Source organism: Monodelphis domestica, chromosome 3 (genome assembly GCF_027887165.1).
Source record: "Monodelphis domestica isolate mMonDom1 chromosome 3, mMonDom1.pri, whole genome shotgun sequence".
In the NCBI taxonomy this organism is placed as follows: Eukaryota; Metazoa; Chordata; class Mammalia; order Didelphimorphia; family Didelphidae; genus Monodelphis; species Monodelphis domestica.
Genome location: NC_077229.1, coordinates 352,222,538 through 352,245,747, shown reverse-complemented (window position 1 = coordinate 352,245,747; position 23,210 = coordinate 352,222,538). Strand labels below are relative to the sequence as shown.

Here is a 23,210-nt window from a genome sequence, read left to right as displayed (position 1 = left end):
AAGTAAATATTTGGTCTGCATCCCAATATTCTCCAAGTGAAAAGCTCCATTTAAAAATCCCCAAATAGGTCCAGTTGAGAATGGAATGACAACCTGGTTTAAATTTCAATGACCTTTTGTTGACTATTTATCTAAGGACTCCCTGACAAGCCTCTGAAAAGAACTAATAAAAGACAAAAGCCTCTGATTCAAGGGCAATAAACAACTCAGTTGCTTCTTTATCTCTTAAGAATATTAAAGGGATGTTAATGTAACACTCCTTTTCTACCTTACCATACCCTTAACCTAGCCCAGGGGATGGGAGAGGGGTGTGGGAGGATCTCACATTAGGAACCTATAAAATATTTGGTTTTGTATCTAGGCATTGCATTTGCCATTAGGACATTTGCCTTTCTCATGAGTAACATATATATACAAATGCCACTTTTACTCTTAATTTCTGACTCCAGTTTCAAAATTGAAATTAGCGGTGGGTGGTCACTTTTATCCCACTCAGCAATATTTAAATTATTTTGATATTATGTCAAGTGATTATTTCCCAAATGACTTTTACAAAGGCTTATAAAGTTTATGTCCAAAAAAAATCTTGCTACTATGTGTTATTAATAAAGTATTTTTCTAGTCATTGACATGTCTGAAATGCATCCTTGAATGAGAACATTATGTATTACAAGCCTACCAGTGGTGCTATGAATAACCTAAGTATTTTTGTCATTCTCTAATAATGAAACCTAAGTCAGAATAATAATATAATAATTAGTATGAGCAATGTATACTTAGTAATACAAAATTATTGATTATAGTCTACCCGTCATTCAATATAGAATAATAATTAAACTTGGCATCTTTGAAAATGTCCTATTAAAATAATTTAAGGAATTTGAAAAAATTAATAAACATGTGCCCTTTTTAACAGAAATTCTCCATAATTTCTAATAATTATTTGAATAAAATTAGCATCCTTTTATTTGCTTTGTTTTAAGAAGTTTGAGAATCAATCAATCTGTAAAAAAATAAATAAATAAATCCTTACTTTCTCCCATGGAATCAATCCTGTTTATTGGTTCCAAGGAAAAAGAGGGGTAAGGGCTAAGCAGTAGGGATTAATTGACTTGCTAAAGGTCACACAGCTAGAAAATGATTGAGATGTGATTTGATCCCAGGAATATCCATCTCTAAGCCTGATTCTCAGTCCACTGAGCCACATAGCTGTCCGTACAATAATTTTTTAATCATTTATTGTGTCAGGCATTCTAACACACACTAGATTTAGGCAAAAAAAGGCAAAATAATCTCTGTCTCCATTAAGCAGTCATATTAGTGGAAGAAGAAAAATACATATGAATCAGTTTATTCAATATAGATGCAAAATAGATGAAAGATAACCTTGGAAGAAGAGAAACTATCAGATATAGAAGGATAGAGAAGTGTACCAAAAATATAAATAAACTGGCTTAAAGTGGTGGTCCTTGAGCTGATGTGACACCTTTCTAGGGGTTTCTAAGAGATGGAGGTTTGGAGAAAGTGAATATGATGAGGTATATATAGCTGCTGGGAGCCATCAGGTCACAATGCCTTGACAGAGTCACGCATGGTAGCTAAGGAGGCCACAGAGTTGCCCTTGGCAAGATGTGATTGCCCACTCAGTCCCCTTTGACATGATTATTATTCCCCCTAGTCTCAGAAGGAATAATGCAAGAACAAAATACCTGTACCCTAATTCTCTAAAATATCACCAAAAGATCAGACCCTCAAATCCTATCCCAAAAGACTATCATGGGTTAACTTTTACTTAGGTACATAATCCCCAGTGAAACCACAGCTACAGGCCAAGCCCAAAACCTTCCCACTCACAGAAACCTATTCTCATGAAGCCAGCACACAAATCAATGATAGAGGCCCATACAATAAGTACAAGTTCATCAAGCTTCAATATGCCTCAGTGACTCGATTATACAAATCAGTAACTTAGAAACTCTCTAGTAAAAACCCTGAGAAATGACCAGTCTAATATTAAATTTGAATTGTGTTCCCAGTACCCCTCAACCTCAATGATATGATTGTTGAATTGACTTTTAAGAACTGTATATTAATAATTCCATTTTATTAAAAGCAATAAGTAATTTCCTTGATTGTAAGCTCAAAACTTCTCACAAAGTAATGAGAAAATTAAGCCACCTGTGACAAAAAAATTTACCTTGTTTGCAACCTTTTATTCCATCTATAATCACAATACAAGAATACAGAATGTTAATCAAGTGATTTGTTAAAAGTTAATGTATCACTTTCCCAATTATCTCTCTTTGAACATGTGTGTTGGGTAATGTATCTGTGTGCCAAGAAAATAAGTATAAAAATAAGCACCAGGCCTGGGAATGGCAGAGCAGCTATCATATGCAAAGCATGCCCATGGCCATAATGATTAAGGTGTCTTCCATTTGTTATTTTTTTGACTAATCATTCGCCACCTGTTAAGAAACCCTGGAATCACGAGGAGGGGTAGACTTTGCACATGGCATATAGCTACTGTGATACAATGATAAAACGAATCTGAGGAAAGATATGTTTAAATGTTTGCTTCTAAAAATGCATTCTGAGATATCAAGCACTTTTAATTATTTCTGTTCCTCTAACTCTGGGCAGAAGAAGTGCTAAGTTCCAGAAATGGGTATTCATGGATAAAGCCTTAGTAAAGAGAAGGATAAGTTGAATATTAGTAACTATGGAAAAGTTTATGAAATTTAATGTCTCTTAAGACCCTTGGAGCTTAGACCCTAAAACTTTCAAATGTCAGAAGAAAGTTGTCATGTTAAAAATAGGTATTTTAAAAAAAACATTTAAATTCAAGCATTGCAATTTAGGGTAAAGGAAATGAGTTGTAATTATGAGTATTCTTTGAAATGAAGTTGGGAAGGAAAATATATCTGTAAAGTCTTTATGAACAATATGTAAACTATAAGATTAGGAGGTTTGGGGTATAGTCAAGTTATTTGAATGGCCAGATAATTTCAAATCAACAACTGGATCAGTGTGGTTTTCAAGGTCACAGTTCATGTTAATTTAAGGGGGAAAAAAGCATAAAGAGAACCTCTTTGGGACATCCAGGTAAATTTTTGTTTTGTTGATAAGATGAATATAGTAATTAAAAGCAATATCATTGAGTTCTATCCAGATCCATGGAGACATTATACAAATAATGCAAAATAGTTTTTCTCTTCTTGTCTTTAATATATCTCTCCAGAGAGTTCATTAAGTTCACAGGAGGAAGAATCTAATAATTTTTGTCTTGATGTATATCACTGTCCTGATAACACTCATTTTCTTATTCTTGACTTTGGTAAAAGGGAAAGTACCCTGAAGGTCATTTTCTGCTTTTACTTTTTTTTAAATGTGATCAGTATGGGGAATTGTGAATGACTAGAGCAGCAAACATAAGGTAAAGCAAGCAAAAAAATATTTAACAAAGTAGTTCAAGACAAATTTAACTCACATAGACCTCTTCCTAAAAAAAAAAAAAGTTACAAAGTGATCTTGAAATGGTTCTACAGGAAGATCAAGTATTTTTTCTTTGTTTTGTTTTGAAATTTATATAGCACAAAGGACTCCTTCCTGAGTTCATAACCAAAAGTGAACTGTGATAAATAAGGCAGATCTGCCATATGGCCCTGTAGGGGATACCCTGTAATTATGAACACATGCAATTGTTGGCTCAGCAACACACTTGAAAGGGGCAAGTTAGGGCTAGAGCCATGTATTGGGTGCTTTTTATTTCAGAACATTCAGTTCCCAATCCATTCATGTGTGAATGAGTTAGATTATTTCACTTTGAGAAACTAATTACTAGTTTCTCTATATAGTACAGCTGAGTTATAACTGGATAGCATGAGTGGAAATTATATTTGCCAGATTATCAGCATATAGCCTCATTAAGGAACAGTATATTTTAAATGCTAAAATCGTTAAAAATGGGTAAAAATAGAAGCTGATTACTTAAAATCTCTCCTATGTGCACTTTTAGAACATACTTAAAGATTGTTATACTTAAAAATAACCCTTGAAAGGAACAATGCTTTCATGGTCTAAATGGTGTCACGATCAAAGAGCTTACTCCAGATTTAGACTTTCTTCCATTTTCCACGTCCTCAAAATGTTCCAGCATTGTTTCACCACTTTTCTATTTTGTTCAATCTAATTTATATTTCTTCCCCTTTCTCCACAAGATATGAATAAATCTTGATGGAAAATAAACATAGTGTCTGATAGTATTTGCATTTAAAGGTATTTATTGATCTGAGATTTACCTGGCACATTAGCTTTTCTGTGGAAATATATGAAGCACTTTAGAAACTTTAATAACTTTTCTTAGCCACTAGGATACTATTTAATATCCTGTCATCACAATTTGCTAAATCATATTTCAGTAGGTAAAGTAAAATTGTCAGTTAAAAACCTTGTAATAGAAATGCAACATAGCTGTAACAATCTGGTACCATGTCTTATTATTTTTAACAATATAGAATCACTGCTAGCCCCTAGATGTTCAATATCCCTTGCCTTCTTCCCCAAAATCTATTACTCACTTTGGACCCTCCAAACGTAGGAAAATGTTCAGTCCTGGAGGGAGTAAATATTTAACAACTAGCTTTCTAACAATATTATACATTTTAAAGACTATTGGTGCCAGGTTTCAAATCTAGAAATCAACCAAACAAGAATTTAAGCCCTGATTGTTTGTGTTTGCTGATTTCCAAGGTGTAAAAGCTCCCAATAATAATTTGACAATAAACTTTTGGGTGAAGCTAGCTTTAATTCACCCCTAGATTCGTAATACTTATAAAAAGTTTAATTTCTGTTCTGAGCAAGATGACTAAGAAGGCTGAATCGGGACTTGATTAATGCATAAAAGCCCAGGTCCCATTTTGTTTAGGGAGAATACTTTCACATTGTCTAGGGCATGATAAATGTAAATAATATAAGTTAATAAAAAATGAAAATGAAATGAAGGAAAATAAAAAAAAAATCCAAGAAAGTAAATTAAGTTGAACCAGAAGATTCAGGCAGTTGGTTCTATCCTATCTAAAAGAACAGAGGAAAGTATTGAAATGATGCTTTGATATTAAGGAAGGAAAACCCTCTTAGACTGGGGCCTCTTATTTTATTGTCAACTATGGTATATTATCATTAAAAACAGGACCATTATTGCAAATTCTACAATGAATAATTTTAGTAGGAGGTGGTATATATATATATATATATATGTATATATATATATATATATATATATATATATATATATATAGAGAGAGAGAGAGAGAGAGAGAGAGAGAGAGAGAGAAAGAGAGAGAGAGAGAGAGATTGAGAACTCTGTCTAGTGGTTGTTATTTGATAAGATTCTTTAATACTCTTTTACTTAGCCAAAGTTTTACAAACTATATGTAAATGGTAGGACTCCTATTCAAATATTATAGTTTGAAGAGAAAACTTTTGCATAGTCATATATGCTCAATAAAAGAAGAAAATTTCTGATACTAAAGGATGAGGACTATGAATCATGCTTTTGCATGAAATAATGTCATATCTTTCTTTCCCTTGCTATCATTAAAAAGAAAAAATTTAAAGAGGGGAAAAACCGATGTGCCTCCAAAGGCCTATTCAAATTAATGAAAAATTTTCTAAAATAACAAATAAGAGAGATAAATTTCATTAACTATCTGAAACTGAGTTTAGGCCATGAAACCAAGATGCTTTTTTTTTTTCCTTTTCTTTTTTTCCCCTGAAATGAAAATGTTAAGCAATAGACCTTAGTGGGTTGTTTTTTTCTCCTTCCAAATGTCATGGGATCTATAACATTTACTTCAGCATTAGACTACATCATAATATCCATTCTGAAAGATTAGACTTTCAGTAGTAAAAAGGATATGTACTTACTACAGCACAAATTATGATTTCAGACTCACATTTATATGGATTATAAGAAAATAAAGTTTCTGAGGTTATTTACCTATGTATCATTGGTTAAGGCAGTGTCCATTGCTTGGTATTTGATGAGATAAATACCAATTTTTTTTTTCAAATGAGCATGAAACTTCATGTCCACAAAAGTGTACAAGACTTTTACAGAAAGGCATAGACTAGACAATAATGGACTTATGTTCATTCAGAACAGATTGGTCAGATTCAAAAATTACTCATTAATTAGATTTTATTGTATATCTGCTTAAAAAGATGATTCTCATGTTGTCCTTATTCTGGTTGCTACTTATTTATTTACTTTTAATAATGTCTTGGGCAATGTAATGAAAGTCAACATGACATATCATTATGACACAATGGTGAAAGCCTTATGTTGGATAAACAAAATTCAAAAAAGTTCTCAATACACTAAAATGTTAGGGCAAATTGAAAAAGTAAAATTTAATAGAGGGAACTGTAAAAATTTCATAATATTTCATATATTCAGCTCAAATTCAAGAGGAGGAAAGTATGGCTAAGTAGAAGTTTGCCTGGAAAAAAATAAATTAAGGATTTCAGTAAATGGCAAATTCAATGTTTTTCATCAGAGGTTGTTGTCATATAATTGGGAAAAATAATTTTTAATGATTGCCTTAATTTCCTCTGCATTAGAAGAGAGGTCTTCCTTTTCATCTTTGATACAGTTAATTTGATTTTCTTTCCTTTTTTATTAGATTAACCAGTACTTTATCTATTTTCTATTTTATTTGTTTTTTTTCAAAGTACTAGCTTCTAGTCTTATGTATTAATTCAATCATTCTTTTACTTTCAATTTTATTAAATTCACCTTTAATTTTTAGTTTTTCTAATTTAGTTTTTATCTGGGGATTTTTAATTTGTTCTCTTTCTAGATTTTTTTTTAATTAGCATGCCCAATTCATTGACCTCTGCCCTCCCTAGTTTGTTAATTTATTTACTCAATCATATAAATTTCCCCCTGAGTGCTGCTTTGGCTACATCTCATAGATTTTAATAGGATGTCTCATCATTGTCATTCTCTACTATGTCATTACTAATTATTTCTATGATTTTTTGTTTATTTCATTTTGGAAAATCATATTATTTAATTTCTAATTAATTTTTGGTTTGCCTCTTCATGTACCCTTGCTAATTATTATTTTTAAATTGCAATATGATCTGAAAGGATTGCATTTATAATTTCTGTTTTTTCTGTGTTTGCTTGCCATGTTTTTATGCCCTAGTATATGATCAATCTTTGTAAATGTACCATGTGCTGCTGAGAAGAAAATGTATTTTTTTTGGTCCTTATTTAATTTTCTCCAGTTATCTATTAACTCCAAATATTCCAATATTTCATTCACATCTCTTATCTCTTTCTTGTTTATTTTTTGGTTTGGTTTATCTAGAACTGATAGAGGAAGGTTCCAGTCTCCCACTAGTATAGTTTTACTATCTATTTACTCCTTCAGCTCCAATAGTTTCTCCTTTAAAACTCTGAATGCTTTACCATTTGATGCATACATGTTGAGTACTGATATTTCCTCGTTGTCTATACTGCCTTTTATTGGAATGTAATTACTTTACCTATCTCTTTTAATCAGATCTATTTTTAGATTTTTATTTATTTATTATTTATTCATTATATTTAGATTTTTAGATTTAATCAGATATCATGATTGTGACTCCTGCCTTCTTTTTCTCATTTGATGCCTAATAGATTTTGTTCCAGCCTTTTATCTTTACCCTGTGTGTGTCTATATTTCTCTTGTGCATTTCTTCTGGACAACATATGGTAGTATTTTGGTTTTGAATCCACTCTGCTATTTACTTCCATTTTATGGGTGAGTTCATCATATTCACATTCAGAGTCATGATTACCACCTGTGTATCCCCCATCATTTTGATTTTCTCTTCTAGTCCTGCCCTTTCTTCTTTCACTGTTTTTTTCTACACCAGGGTTTTGCTTTAAATCAGACCCCCTAATCCACAAAATTATTTTACTCCCTTTCCACCCTCTCCTTTCTTATTCCCCTTTTAGGTTTCTTTAATGTCTATTAAATTCCCTCCCCCCTCTCTTTCCCTCCTTTTTTTGTACTACCTACCCAATCTCTGCCTACATCCAAAACTGTGCTCTACAGTAGAGCTCCTTTGCTCATATGATCTTGGTTATTATCCTTTTGAGGCACTTTAGAGAGGAGAGGAAGACCCTTGCTTCTACTCTGGATCCATCTTAACCCAGAAGTCTCAATGTATTTATTTTTGGTAGATTTGTGTCTGAAGGAAAGTCTAGGTGACTGTTATTTCAGGTATGTTGTGGAAGAGATTGTGGATTATTCACAAGTTAATCCAAAAGACAACTGTGGTCCCTTCCAATTGTATGATTCTGAAATTTTATGATTCTTATTCCATTGCACAAAGAATAGACCGAGCTAGAAGTGTTATAATGTATAAATGGAGATTTTGAACTCTAGACCTCAATCCCCAGAAGTTTTTGGTATTTCCCAGAATTCCCTATAATCTCACCTGAGTCCCCAGGTTGGCAAGATCACAATTGGTATTTAACTGGCAGTAATGCCTCCCATGCTGTCTCTCTGCCATTGCAATGATGTAGGAAATACAATGGTAAGCTAAGCTAAGCACGGGGATTTTGAATGGGCTAATCAGCCATGGGCACATGGTTTTTATTTGTATCTTTTTTATTCCTCTATTTCTAATAATCCTTAATAAGCCTAAAAATATAATATTTTATTACTAGATACTAATTTAATTTTTACAGTTTTTGGCAACCACAAAATCAGATGAGAACTTCTCATTTTTTTTAAGATAGCCTAGATAAAATATTTTTAAGCCACGTTTCTCCTGCCAAGGCTCTCTTGATTCACTTACTTGTGATTCCTGCTACCATATCCAGCCAACCATGCTGCAGCCTCCAGACATCCTCTTCTGACCTTCTTGACCCTGATTGCTCACCTGGTCCCAACTTTACCCCAGTCTCAGCCTCAGGCCCCAGCAATTCTACTCTTGATCTCTGGCTTCTTGAGCCAGATCTCCCCAGGCCAGCCCCTGAACCCATGCTGCTGGTAGCTACCCCTGTGTCCTCAGAATCACAAACCAACTGGTAAAAACTGGGGTGTTCTTTCCTTAGGCAACAATTAGCCTCCACATAGCACGGGACCTCGGGGGATGTGTGGGGGGGGTGAGGAAAAGGAAGAGACTTCCAAATAGGAAATTGATTACTAATATGGCATATTCTATGAGAGAGTAATGCATTGCGTATTTCAAAGGATATTCAAAGGATATTTTTTGAATGCACTGATCCTTTTTCTTATCTCACCTGAGATTCAGGAGAGAAATTCGTCTCCCTGCAACTCTTTGTCACTTGGGCCTGCCCAGTTTGAAATTCCTAAAACCCATGTTTTACATTTTGGGGAATTCCACAGTACTAACAAAAGGAATCTCAACAGATAAAAAAAGAAAAAAGAAAAAAAAACTTTAAAGAGACTGAAGATTACATTTTTAAGGCTTTTCGGATTCCAATGTTTTATAAAAATCTGTATTTTAATTGGATTTTGCTGATTTTGTTTGAGATTTAATTTTGTTGGTTTTAAGTTCACATATTAATGTATTCAATGCTATTCTGTTACACTGAATTATTTTAATGTCCTGGGTTTTAACTTCTGTTTAACTACTGTTATACTCTGTTGCTTTTCCTCTATAACTATACTGAACAAATATTATTGAATAAGCCCACATTAAAAAAAACAGCCTTTTTTCTATTTTGACCTTGTAAATTGTCACATATAGGATGGATGGACTTATTCAAAACTGGTTACAATTGTATAACAACATCTGGAAAATTTAATGAGCTAAATATCTAAAATTGATTTTAAGGGTTCTTTAGACATGATTTTTATATTTTTTTTCCAACAACTGTGATAATTTTGCCCACTTCTAATAGGAGGTAAGGTCCATTTTAGTAGCTGAAGTGAAATACAATTATAATCCCCACCTCCCACATTTATAAAAATGTGAATGGATGGGACATCACAGTCTCATATCAACGGAGCTGGGAAATTAATCCCAGGGCATGATACCCCTGGATGATTCCCCAAAAGGAGTATTTCTCATTTATAACTCTTCAGCTCACTTTACTTCCACCAGAACAATGCAGATTTCTTGATGATGTTCTAGACCTAAATAAGTTTTACTTTGTTTAAAAATATGTTTGCCAAGGTTGAAACATTGCTACACCTGAAAAATTTGTGACAAATATCCACTTTCTTTATATGTCATAGAGCAGACTTATGTTAAATATGAGAGTGGGTTTATTTGCTATTATAATTAATTGGGTTATTGAGAATTTTGGGAATATTGAAACCTTTTGAAATTGTCTTGCATTTTGTAATACTGTTCTTTATAAAAAAAATGTTACTTTGTGAAAATGCATTTGCTTTGTAGTCGCAGTGGATCATGGCCAGGTATGAAGAGGAAATGGATCTCAGTTTTGATGAGAAACCTTGTATTCTACATTTCCTTAGCTGACACAGAGTGTCAATGATTATAAGCTATATTTTTTATTTTAAAAACTCTTTTATTATTATATTCTTCTTGCATGTGCATTATACTATTTCAGTTTTATTTTTTCTCTACTTTTTATATCTGAAGCACATGTCACCAGCATTGAGATTTTCTTTAACTTTGCAGTAATATTAGTTTAAAATATATTTGCTATTATGTCAATGCATGCCATAAAAGCTTGAGACTATAAAAATGATGCCATTAATTGTTAAAAAAGAATGTGTGGGACTTTGCTTAATGATTCTGTCTGATTCCAGGACAAGAGAATACAAAAAAGAACCTTTGCACAGTGCCAAAGAAGCACAAAGCTAAACTGCATAGTGCTAATCAAGCACAAGGTCAAAGAGACCAACTAATTCCAATGGGGTTGATGAACATTTTGAGCCATGACAAGAGGACTTGAACATATTTGAGGTTCAAGGTTGTAGCTTTTTAACATGTGTTAAAGGCAGGTCTTCCTTGTTCCACATTCTATCAAGTATCTCAAATTTGACTCTTACCTGGCTCCTATAATCTAGTCCCTTTTCTGTCTTTCATAGTTTGGTAAACTTTCTGTACTCCTGGCTACTGACTGGGTAAATGCTTAATGCTTATATCATTTTAATTGGGCCCTGATTCAAGGACCTGTTATAGATTTATTTTTCATTTACTTGGAAATTTTACATATAAGACTTTGATAGTCTATATTTCATCCAGAAATAATCTTTTTTATTTGGATTTTTTTGTGTTTTTTTTTATTTCTCTTGCCAATTGATTCTTATACCTCTTAACTCAGCCATGCATCCCTAAGTGATCCCTGTGTTTTTCAATCACCCTCTTTGGGGGTGGGGGAGAATGAATAATTATTATTATTTTAAATTGAAGAGTTTAAATTCCTTTTGAGAGTAATTTAGATTAAGAAACATGCTACCTCTCCAAATCCAGAAAGTGAACTTTTTGGAGAAGACACCATGAAGATGCCTCCTCAGACCACAAGCTGCACCAGGAAATCCAGAGTGAACTTTGGGGTCTGGTGATTTGAATTGTGTGGGGTTTGAATGCATTTGTTTTGTATGTATACTCTTATGCCAAAGGGGACTGCCCCCTAACTGGCTTTTCGTCAATAAGCCTAGTAATCATTGGTTTTGTTCTCTTTTCCTTTTATCCACAAATGGTTGCAATCTTTAAGTTGATTATGTTTCCATGATCCTTTTGGAGAAACTGGTTTCCCAATAGGATCACAGGAAGATATGTATAAATGGAGATTTTGAACTCTAGACTTCAATTCCCAGAAGTCCTTGGTGTTTCCCAGGATTCCCTATAATCTCACCTGAGTCTCCAGGTTGGCGAGATCATAATTGGTATTTAACTGGCAATAGCGTCTTCCATGCTCTCTCTCTGCCATTGCAATGATGTAGGAAATATAGTGGTAAGCTAAGCTAAACTAAGCTAAGCTAATAACTTCCAGCTATTGTGATTTCAGGAAATAAAATTAAGAAAGGCTAAACAGCACATATTTTATATGGAGGCACATATTTAATGAAGGAGGCAATAACATGAGAAGACATAGAACAACCAAGATCATAGACCATTCTCAAGTAGTTTGTGGGGGAAATAGAACATCTGACAAGTAGATGTCAATTTGTATCAAAGAGAACATATTTGAAGCCAGGAATGAAAGATGTAGTTCAATGAGGAAAATAACACACTGACCATGGGATATTGATAGAACAGTGAGCTAGATGTCTAAACATAGAGAAAAACCTATGAGAGAAGGTAATTTTTCTCCTGAAAGTTGCATCTGTTGTAATGAGAATGTTTTACAGAACTTACTTAGGTATTTTGGCACCACTTCTTCTTGTTCTTAAATAACATTTGGTTTTCTGATTTCCAGTACAAGTCCTTTTATGAAGGAGTCAAATTTATATATACATTATTACTTAACTATCTGAAACATTTCATTCTTTTGTAAACGCACAGAAGTCACTTTTGAGAGCAATCTGTATGAAAAGATGAAAAACATATTTTATATAAATAGCCACATTCTCCATTTTTGTTATTTGGATAGTATTAACAATATTTGCTCCATTCTCTATGACTGACTGAGAATTTCACATTTTCATGAAGTCAGGAATCTTCCTACATCTCTCTCTTTCTCTTTTCAGAGAAGGAAGGAAACTCCTAAAATCTTGGGACTAAAGCAATCATTCTGTTTGGAAATTAATGGAGTTGGGTTTTTCTTTGTTATTTTGAGGAATTTTTGCTAAGGTGAAGAAGGTCTAAGATTTATGTGTTTCTTTTAAATCTGCAGAAAAATAGATTAAAATTAAAAAAAAACATTAAAATACAAACTGAAACAATCATAAAATACTCTAAGCCCTTAGGCAATCTATTGATTACTAAGTTGAAAGAGTGATCTCTCAGACAGATGAATTTCTTTTCCTCAATTATCCACAGGTTTCTTTTCTCTCTACCACCACAACCATAATATCAGGAGGCAATTAAAATTTTCTTTTTATCTGTCAAATAATTTTTATAGTTAAATAACCAGTAAGTAAAACTTTTAAATAGCAAAGAAAATTTTAATGAACATTATAGATTTTTATTTACCACGATAAAAAACAAACAAAAATTATAAGATTAAAAGATTCAGTATTATTCAAGTAATTTCTCCCAATATCCTGAATTTAGATACCCTATTGATTTTTTTTGTTTTTTTTTTTAACTGAGAAAAGCTGAAAGTCAGGGACAAGAACAGTCAAGAGATGCCATGGTGTTTAAAGTCAATTTCCTTGAAAGCATCCTCCATATCTGACCAACGTTGTAGCTGCTACTCTTTTTACCAACATGTTCTCTCTCCATGTTTTGTTTCTACAAATTTTTCATCTCTCTTTCTGGAGAATTTTTTTTCTTTGTGTATAGTAGAAAACTCCCTTGTCTGGACTCAATTTTAATTAAAAAAAAAGCCCTCTCTTCTCATGCTGGAATGATATGACTCATAGTATCTTTAGTGACTTGGCGCCTCAAAAGGTATCCAATTCGATCCTGAGAGAAGACCTATTAAATAAATAGTATTGTTTCTTGTATGTTAAGAAACTTATACTGGGTGCCGATAAGTGATCCAAGAAGTTCAAGGGGTATTGGAGTAGCATATAGTAAATTTGAAAAAGATCTTCCCTTTTTTAAGAAAGACAAAATAGCAAAAGCTCTCTCCTTAATGAAGTTATATTTGCATAGAGAGCTAACTTTAGTACTTAAAATCACTTAGCCATATATTCTATGCCATTTCTTTGCATCCAATAGTGATCAGAAATCAGTGATTTCCATTTAACCTTATCCAAAGCAACTTAATTCTAATTTTCCTTATGTTTACTCAGTACTTAAAGCATCAGTTAATAAATATTTTCTGAATTAATCCAATATAAAGGAATAGTTGAAATAACACAAATACATACCTGAAATAGTTATGAAACAAAAATGTTAATGAGACATAATAAAACTAAGACCTGATTAGGGAAGGATGCCTTCCTTATAGAATGTTTTGTACATAGTACATCAGGGAGACCTATTTTAGGGGACCGTAAAGTGGAATCAATTTAGAAATGCAAAACAGAGTCAGAAGAGAGAAAATAAATTTTACGTAGGAGTTTGTATTTGAGGAAAGGGGAAACATTTAAGTTTCTTGAGTTTAATGGTCACAGATAAATTTTGAAAGATCTATAGAGTGTAGAAGAGATGTGAAAGAAAGGACATAGTGAGACCTTATTGCAATGACACAGGCAAGATATCACAAAATAATACTGAAATAGTAGTCAAATAACAAAAGTGGTAATCCTGGTACTTTTATTAACTCTTTATATGACCTTTGATATAAGGCTTTTAAAGTTTCTGGGAAATTTTTCAGGGGGGAGGAGAAAGCTGTTCCTACCTGCTTTGTAGGAATTTTTTGGAAGAGAAAGTAGAATCTTATAATAATGAATGGTCCACATGAGAAACAGTCAAGATGACTTGGCAAAGGGGGAAATGGATTAAATAGATTTAGAGCAGAAGCATCACTCAAATGTGGAGTTGGAGGTTAAAGAAAAGGTGACCATATACAGACCAGGCAGAACTCATGGTGGAAGAAAGAAAATACAGATTCAAAGTGTAGAGTTTAGTATTTGGGAAAACTTAATTTTTCTTTTTTCATATTTGTCTCTAGAAAAGGACTGGAATTTACTCAGGAATTTGGAAACATGGACTTTTAGAGATGCACAAAGTAAAAGAATATGGACTGTGAAGGAAAAAAAGGAAAGAAACACCACCTGGTTTGCATAATTTTCCTTGATGATACTTAAATACATAAGAGGAAAGAAGGAAAAAAGAAATTATGGCCTAGGATGGACCTTAGAGATAAGATTGATGGCATGCTTTTTTTTTTCAAAAGAGAGGATCATATCAGTTAAAGAAGATGTTTTAGAACAGTGATTCTGATGATTGATCAAATGAAGTTGAACCCAAGAGAAATACTTGTAAATATTTAAATTCAAAGAAATAATTTAATGTACATTTCTTATTATCAGGTGATGGATGACTGAATGTGAGAGCCAGGGCTCTGGGGTCAGTTCCCACAGTTACAGCCATGGTGAGTGTGTCAACTTACAAGGAGACCAGCTCTGAATAATAGAGACAGAGACAGAGTAAGAGAGAGACAGATAGACAGAGAGAAAGAGAGAGACGGAGAAATTTTAAAAAGCAGAAGCTATATAACTGAAGAGGATCAGAGCAAGAGAGAAACACAACACAATCATTGCTATTGCTCAACTCCATTTATTCTGACAAAGAGAAAGATATTTTATAGAAAGTAAAGTCTTAAGGAATACATCACATTTAGGAGGAATTGTTTACTCATAGAATATTGTTTATGAAGTAACTTTATCCAAGAACATTTCCAGGGTTCCTCTACAGATTCAAGCAAATTGAGAAACAGTGGCAGCTAATCTGTTATGTGTAACTTGAGTAAAGAAAGGTCTGGTTCCTCAGTCATGACATTACAAAGGCTTATTTGCTCTTCAAAATAAGGAAAGACTCAAGGTTTTATGATGACAATGTTAGAGGGGAATCCATATCTGATTTTCAGCCTAGACAGTAGCTCCCGGCTCTGAGCCAAGTTTGGCCTAGCCAGGTGTCTCAGGAAAATTTACAAGCAAGTCTTTTAGAACTGTCTTAAAAAAGATAAAAGAGGGGAAGTTTGGACTTTCAGTATGGAGAGGGGGAAAGAGAGGAGAACCCCCTTCTCAAAGCAGGGTTCAGGGAAGATAGCAGATGTAATGAGTTGGCTCAGAGAGAAGAGAGGGGGTTTGAAGATTTTCCCCCTTCTGCCTTCCCTCCTTAGCTAAAGCTGCTCTCCCCAATTCACTCTTGTCCCTCTTCTCCCCTCTCCACTACTTGAGACCAAAGGGTCTCCCCTTGATCCCTTCACTCACACTCAGCTTGGGGAACAGATAACTTTTAATGTTAACTCAATCAGATAATACAAAAGGAATAATGGTCAGGGGAGAATGGGAAAAGGAAAGTGGGAGAAGGGGGTCCCTGTCTGTATCTAAACCCTTTCCCCTCCCTCCTCAAATTTGGGGTGAACTCAGGCCTTGGCGGTCTGATCCCCCTGAGAGAAAGTCAGGTTGACTCACCCCTGGGCAACAGGAGCTGAGGAAAAGACTGCTCAGGTTTCTCTTCAGAAGTCCCTTCAATTGGGAAGTGTTGGGAGAAAATTATTTCCAGTCACCAGCAGGAAAAGTGGGTTGCCCTCAGGAGAAAGTCTTTTCCCAATTTCTCTCTTAGGCTTCTCAAGTCCAAGAAACTCACTGCTCTCTCCACCAGAGACTACTCCTCCTTCTGGATTCCACTCCTCAAGCTGCTCCCCTGTTGAGGGGCTTGGCACTTTTTCTCTAGTGCCAGCCTCTAACACAGGACCTAATGTATTCTTGGTTCTATCAGTAGATACTTTTGATTTATTTTAGAGACTGAATGGAAATATATCAGAATTACTATGAGAAAAAAATAATATATATTAACTTTTAGTAGTTAAAACTAATAATCATTTCATTCATTGATTAAATAATTACAAAACAATGTTTTTGGAGTTGTTAAAAATCAGTATTAATAGATATGGTATAGTTGCAGGTAGATATCTAAGATGTCAAACTAAGGAATTTTCATCTTGTCCATACACTCCAAAAAAACCCAAAATTAAAAATAAAGTGGAAAAGGAGAACAGAGAGTAGTCCAACTTATTGCTAACCAGCTTGAAGCTATGTATTCAATAGTAAAACCTTTGTGAATAGAGAAAGGCTGAAAGGAGAAAGAGAAAATGATGAAGGGGGAAATTAAGGTTGAAGGAAACACAATTAGTAATTATAACTGAAAATATGAATGGAATGAACTAACCAATAAAATATAAAAGGATAATAAAGTGGATTAAATACTAATACCTGACCATATGCTATTTACAAGAAACATATTTAAAGCAGGGAGACACAGAGAATAAAAGGAAGTGGCTGGAACAGAATCTATTATGCTTCAGCTAAAGTAAAATATAAAATAAAATCATAATCTCAAACAAACCAAAAGTAAAAATTGGTCAAATCAAAGAGATAAGGAAAGGAATTATGTCTGGATAAAAGGCAATATTGACAATGGAATAATATCAATGTTAAGCATATATGCACCATACAACATAGCATCTGAATTATTTAAGGAGAAATTACATGAATTACAGGAGGAAATTGACAGGAAAACCTTATTAGTGGGAAACTTCAACTTCTCTCTTTAAGAATTAGATAAACTGAACTGAGTAAAAACACTGAAAACCAAAGTAGAGATAAATAAAAATAAGATAAATGAAATTAAGAAGACCATTGAATTAATCAATAAGATAAGAAGCTGGTGTTCTGAAATATATATATATATATATATATATGCATATATATAATAGGTAAACCACAGATTAATTAGATTCAAAAAAGGGAAAAGAAATCCAAATTATCATATCAAAAAATGAAAAAAAGGTAAAAATCACAAAGAAGAAACTAATGCAATTATTGAGAGATGTTTTGCCTAATTTTGTCAATAAATCTGACAATCTATGTGTAAGACATGAATATTTACAAAATAAATTAATTGTCCTGATTAACAAAAGGAAATGGAATACTTGACCAATCTCGTTAAAAAAAAAGAAATTAAATAAACCATTAAAGAATTTCCTAAGAAAACAACTTTTTTTTGTTTTTTTTGTTGGTTTTTTTTTTTTGGTGAATTTTGACATGCCAAGCTCAAAAGGTTGCCCATCACTGCTAGACAGTACATGCATTAATAATGTCCTCTTAATTCTTTTAAATAAAAAGGGGGAAAAGTTAATCATGGGTAAGGCAACTTAATTCTCATTTAAAGGCATCAGAAATTATTAGAATATCCTAATATATCTGCATGTATGTGTGTATGTATATGTACAAGTATATAGGCATATATATAATATACATATATCTAATATATGAATTAATATATATTATTATGTACTTAATATGTGTACCTTTCAGTGTATACACACATTGATACATATGTTTATGTGTTTCAATATTTATACCATGTGAGATATATATATATATATATATATATGTGAAATCAGATTTCAAAGAATTCAATGACAAAAAGGATGATAATTTTTTGGCAAAGATTATATTCTCATTTACTAAAAAAACTAATGAAAGCAATAATAGAAAACCAAAGCCAAAATTATAAATAGCATTATTTAATGACAAACTGGCAGATGAAGACAAAACTGAAATTCAGTAAACATAAAGATACTATATGGAAGCAGCTGTTTTTACACTGTGCCATGAAAAGAAGTATTGATCAGTTATAACAGAAATAAACAAGGGAATTTAAATGATTTCAATAGAGAAAAGAAAAATAGTGAAGTCATATTTATTTTTTTACTATTTAAAGAAAAACAAAAAGGACATAGGTAAGATATGAATTAATGACAACAAACCAATGAAAGAGGGAAGAATCCAGTAGTTTAATAGCAAGTATAAGTTTAAGAATGGAATAAAACAATAAAATTGGGAGAAAAGAAGAATGCAATTTTGGTCTTACCATTTCTGCTGATTTCTAAAGAATTTAGGAAAATCACTTCAGAAAATAAGTATGTAACTTTTAATCCCAAATGCCAGAGGAATGGCACATGATACCTGAGGAAATAATTTGAAATTTGATAGGCACTCCTGATATATGGTCCAACTTCTCACCTATACAAGAAAACTATGTGCCACATATCAGTAAGTAGCCATCAATCTTTATTTTCAAAACCAAAATTAATCAACCTAGCCTAAGAAATTTCATTCCATTTTGTTCTGATTAATTGTTATCATGTATTTTTTCTATAGCTAGGTAAATTATATTCTTTCCAGTTTCCACTGACTACTACTAAGGTACAATTTGGGGTAAGGGAAAAACAAGAGGAAAACATATAAATAAATCTGGTTTATTGTTTGGGAATGGAAAGGAATAAGGATTTAGGAATATACTTTTTCTTATTACAAAACTAACTAAAGTATATTAACTATGTTACTAAACTAAAACCTTAACTTCCCAAATATCCCAATCTTACAACAGGAGTCCAAATATAAAAGAGCCAGGATCTTTTGCTGCTAGATGTTCAAGTAAATCCAGACTGGTGCTGCCATCAGCCAGAAGCCAGAAAAATTCCTTCCTCTGTTGATCATCCTTAATCACATGACTTGGAATTCTCCCTTATGAAACAGGGAAGGAAAAATAAATCTTTAATGCTGACCATCTTAAAATATTGAAGACTGTTTATATATTCCTTTTAATATTTTTTTTCCTCTTTAACAGGCTAAACTTGCCATTTCCTTCAATTAATCCTCACAATGTTAATCTCAACACCCTTAACTTTCCTGGACACCTTCCTTAAGACATGAAAAGTTTAACAGTTATTCCTAAAATATGACCAGAACTGAATTAAAAAATGTAAATTTGGTGAAACTAAGGCAAAGCATATTAAGACTATGATCTTTCAAGCCCTGTATAGTATTTCACATTTAATACAGGTTATTATTGCATTAGTTTTCTTGATGTCCATGTTAATATTAAAATAATAACTCATTATACCCCCATTCTCTTTCAAATACTGTGCACTTTAGCTATGACTGCCTTAGCTGTATTTGTGAAGTTGATTTTTGAACTTGGATATAAGATTTTATGTGTTTATTATTTTTATTGTAATTTGTTGTAATGTAAATTTTATTTACATTCTATAATTTTATATCCTATCAGGATCTTTTTGGATACTAATTCTGTCCCCTGATATTAGCTATATATCCCTATATCTATATTTGTAAATCAGATGAAACATACCATCTATTTATCTATTCTAATAATTGATCAAAATGACAAACAAATCTCCCCACCACCACCACTGTTCTAAAAATGTTCTAAGTTCATGTTCAATAAGTAAAGACTACACTTTGGGTCTAATGATTTAACTTTTTCCAAGTTCATTTAATACTCCATCATCTAGCCTGAACCTCCCTATCTTCCATATCAAAGTAGAATAAAAGGCATGGTCATATACTTTGGTAAGATCTAGGGCACTGGTTCTCAACCTGGGGGTCGCGACCCCGGTGGGGCTTGAATGACCAAAACACAGGGGTTGCCTAAAGCCATTGGATAATGCACATTTCCGATGGCTTTAGCTGCTGAGAAATTGCACTACTTTACAGCAAGATCTCAGAAAGAACGGGGACCCTGCTGCCCGCACATTGTACTAATATTAGTTACTTATCAGCAGCCCTCCCCCTATGAGGGGTGATGGATTTACCCTGTTGCCTGGAGACAGGACTCAAGACCCAGAGAGAGCACACGGGAGCTAGCTCCGGAGGGGTTAAGAACAAGTCCTGGAGCGGATAACTCCTAGAGCACATAAAGGAGCCAAGTAACCCCAGCAAAATGAAGCCTTCTCTCTAGCTGGAGGGAGACGACAGGAAGAAAAAGGCAGCGTCTGCGGACCCCTTCCCCATGCAGGTCTTACCTCCCACCCCAGCACTCAGGCTGCCTCCTGCTGGATTAATATTTCTCAACATATAATTAAATATTGTTTTTGTGATTAATCACTATGTTTAAATTATGTTTGATTTGTAGCAATGAGAATACATAATGCATATCAGGTATTTACATTCCAAATCATAACTGTAGCACAATTATAGTTTTGAAGTAGCCACCAAAATAATTTTTTGGTTTGGGGTCACCTCAACATGAGGAACTGTATTGTGGGGTCATGGCATTACAAAGGTTAAGAACCACTGATCTAGGGTAACACTGACATTCTGCTGATCTAACAGTCTAGTATGTCAAAGAGAAGCATGAAATTCTCTGGAATATTGCTGTCGGTTCAGACTTATTGACTTTTTATGATTCCTATGTTTTGCTATATGTTCATAAGCTTATATGATGTACTTTTTAAGGAGAGAAAGAAAATTATAGATACTATATGCTACTAATGTTTTAAAATACTAGTGTCTTTTTACATGAATCTCACAGCAGAGTTTTACAACCTACAATACCTGGGAGAAATAGAAAATATTTCAAATTGAAAAACTATGATACAAGCAAAATGTTTGAAAAGGAGAAAGATGGGAAAGTGGACTATGGATAGATGGATTTGCAATTTGACTTTGGGGTAAAAATGCCAAAAATACGGAAATATCACAAAGGATGCAACATAAATGTATGAGATTTAAATTTTAGTTTTAATAAAATAGATAATATTAATATGTCATTCAATATCTTAAACTTTATATATTTGGATCCTATCCAAATTGTTATTAGTTCCCATTGACTGGAAACCTTTTAGTAGCCTAGTGGAAAACAAAAGAGGATTTAAACAACTCATGTCTACTTTTCATTTGCACTAGAGATAGAAGGTTAGTTAAGACCAATTGAAACCATTTTAACTTTACTATTTTTGTGTCTCATTGTTAAAGAGACAAAAGATGACAACAAACGAAAGAGTTTCAACCTCTTCACCTAGAGAGAATCAAAAAATGCTCAAGGACTGCCTCTGAAAAGCTATAGTAAAGAGGTTATAAGAGAAGAGTTAATACCAAAATCTCTGAGAATGTTATGAAACTATTATACAAAATAAATGAATAAAAAGATATATTTTAAAAAATATAAAATTTAATGGAATTGACCATTAAATTTTGAGAATTGTAAAAGACTTAAAAATTCCAACTAGCAAAGAACTAGGCCAAATAAGGTGCAATATGCAATTCATATTCTATATAGCAAACTACTTGTTGAAGCCAATATAAAGTCCTGAGACCAGACAACTTTAACTGCTCTAGAATAAATAGCAGAGGGAAGAGCAATAATGTTTAGTCTTTCAATGAACCTAGTTCTCTCATGAAGAGAATTGTCCACAGACATCTACCATTATATTGAAAATATCTTCAAGTTCTTATTTTCCATAAAGTTCATTAATAATCACTTGAAATAGAAAAGGTAAACAAGCATAGATTTAAAGTCTCTTCATTACTCTAAATCTGACCATGTGTATCCCATCCTGCAGGATCCTCCATCTATCCCTCACCTGCCTGCTCAGGGAAGTAGTGAGTGAAAAAAGACATCCCCCCCTGGGCTCTACCCACACCCTTTTATTTAAGTTCATGGATGCACAGCTGGCATGTGAAAAATGTGATGAACCACTGCTGCAGTCTAGGAGGGGGAGGGGATGAAATTCCCTCTATACAATATGGAATAAATATAAATAAATGCAAAGGATTTTATTAAAACAAAAAGAAAATAACAAATCAAGATTAAGGGATAAATATTCTTGGTGATAACTGTAGTGGGGAAAAAAAGTATATTAAAAATGGAAGAAATCACAATAAAACTAGCCAGAGGAATTAAATACTTTAAGAAAGGGTAATGTTGTGAAATTTTCTATCTGGAGAAGTAAGTTTCTCTGAAAAAAAAAAGAATTGTGGATCTGGTTCAAAATGATCAAGCAATTTTTTTTTTTTCTAAAATCAACATGATTATCATTTCTTACAGTGTAGTGGTATTTTATCGCAATAATATGCCACAACTGGTTAAGCCATTTCTAAATTGGTGGGCCCAATTATTTGCAATAACAAAGAAATATTCCATAAATATTTTTTACATTTAGGTATTTTTTTCCTTTTTACATTGATCACCTAGAGAAATAGATCTATTAGTGGTATTACTCAGTTAAATTACATAATTTTAAGACTTGTTTGGCAAAATTTCAAAATGCTTTCCAAAATCATTGGATCACTTCAAAGTTTTATTTACAATTTATTAGTGTCCTCATTTTCCTCTATTTTCTCTTTGTTAATTCCTCTTCTATCCTTTTCGACAATCTGATATGCATGAGATAATATTTCAGACTTGAATTAATATACATTTCTCTAATTAATGATGACAGGGCATTTTCCATATTATATGTAACTTACACTTCTCCCTCCAAAAACAAATTCTTTGACCACTTATAAATTAGAAAATGACTCACAGTCTTATGTTGGATAAAGTTAACAAATATATGAAATATTACCCAAGAAACTATAAAGACTTTTCTCAATTTTCTGATTATTTTTTCTAAT

General features: G+C 32.9%; 1 long non-coding RNA gene across 1 annotated transcript in view; it reads left to right on the top strand.

Moving 5' to 3' along the window:
* Nucleotides 1-22,435, top strand: part of LOC103105468 (uncharacterized) — a 55,898-nt gene extending 33,463 nt beyond the window's left edge. The window contains exons 2-4 of the long non-coding RNA XR_464187.3: nt 14,732-14,837; nt 15,093-15,154; nt 19,183-22,435. This is a non-coding gene — a long non-coding RNA (uncharacterized LOC103105468). The remainder of the gene's footprint in view (nt 1-14,731; nt 14,838-15,092; nt 15,155-19,182) is intronic.
* Nucleotides 22,436-23,210: the final 775 nt, after the last annotated feature.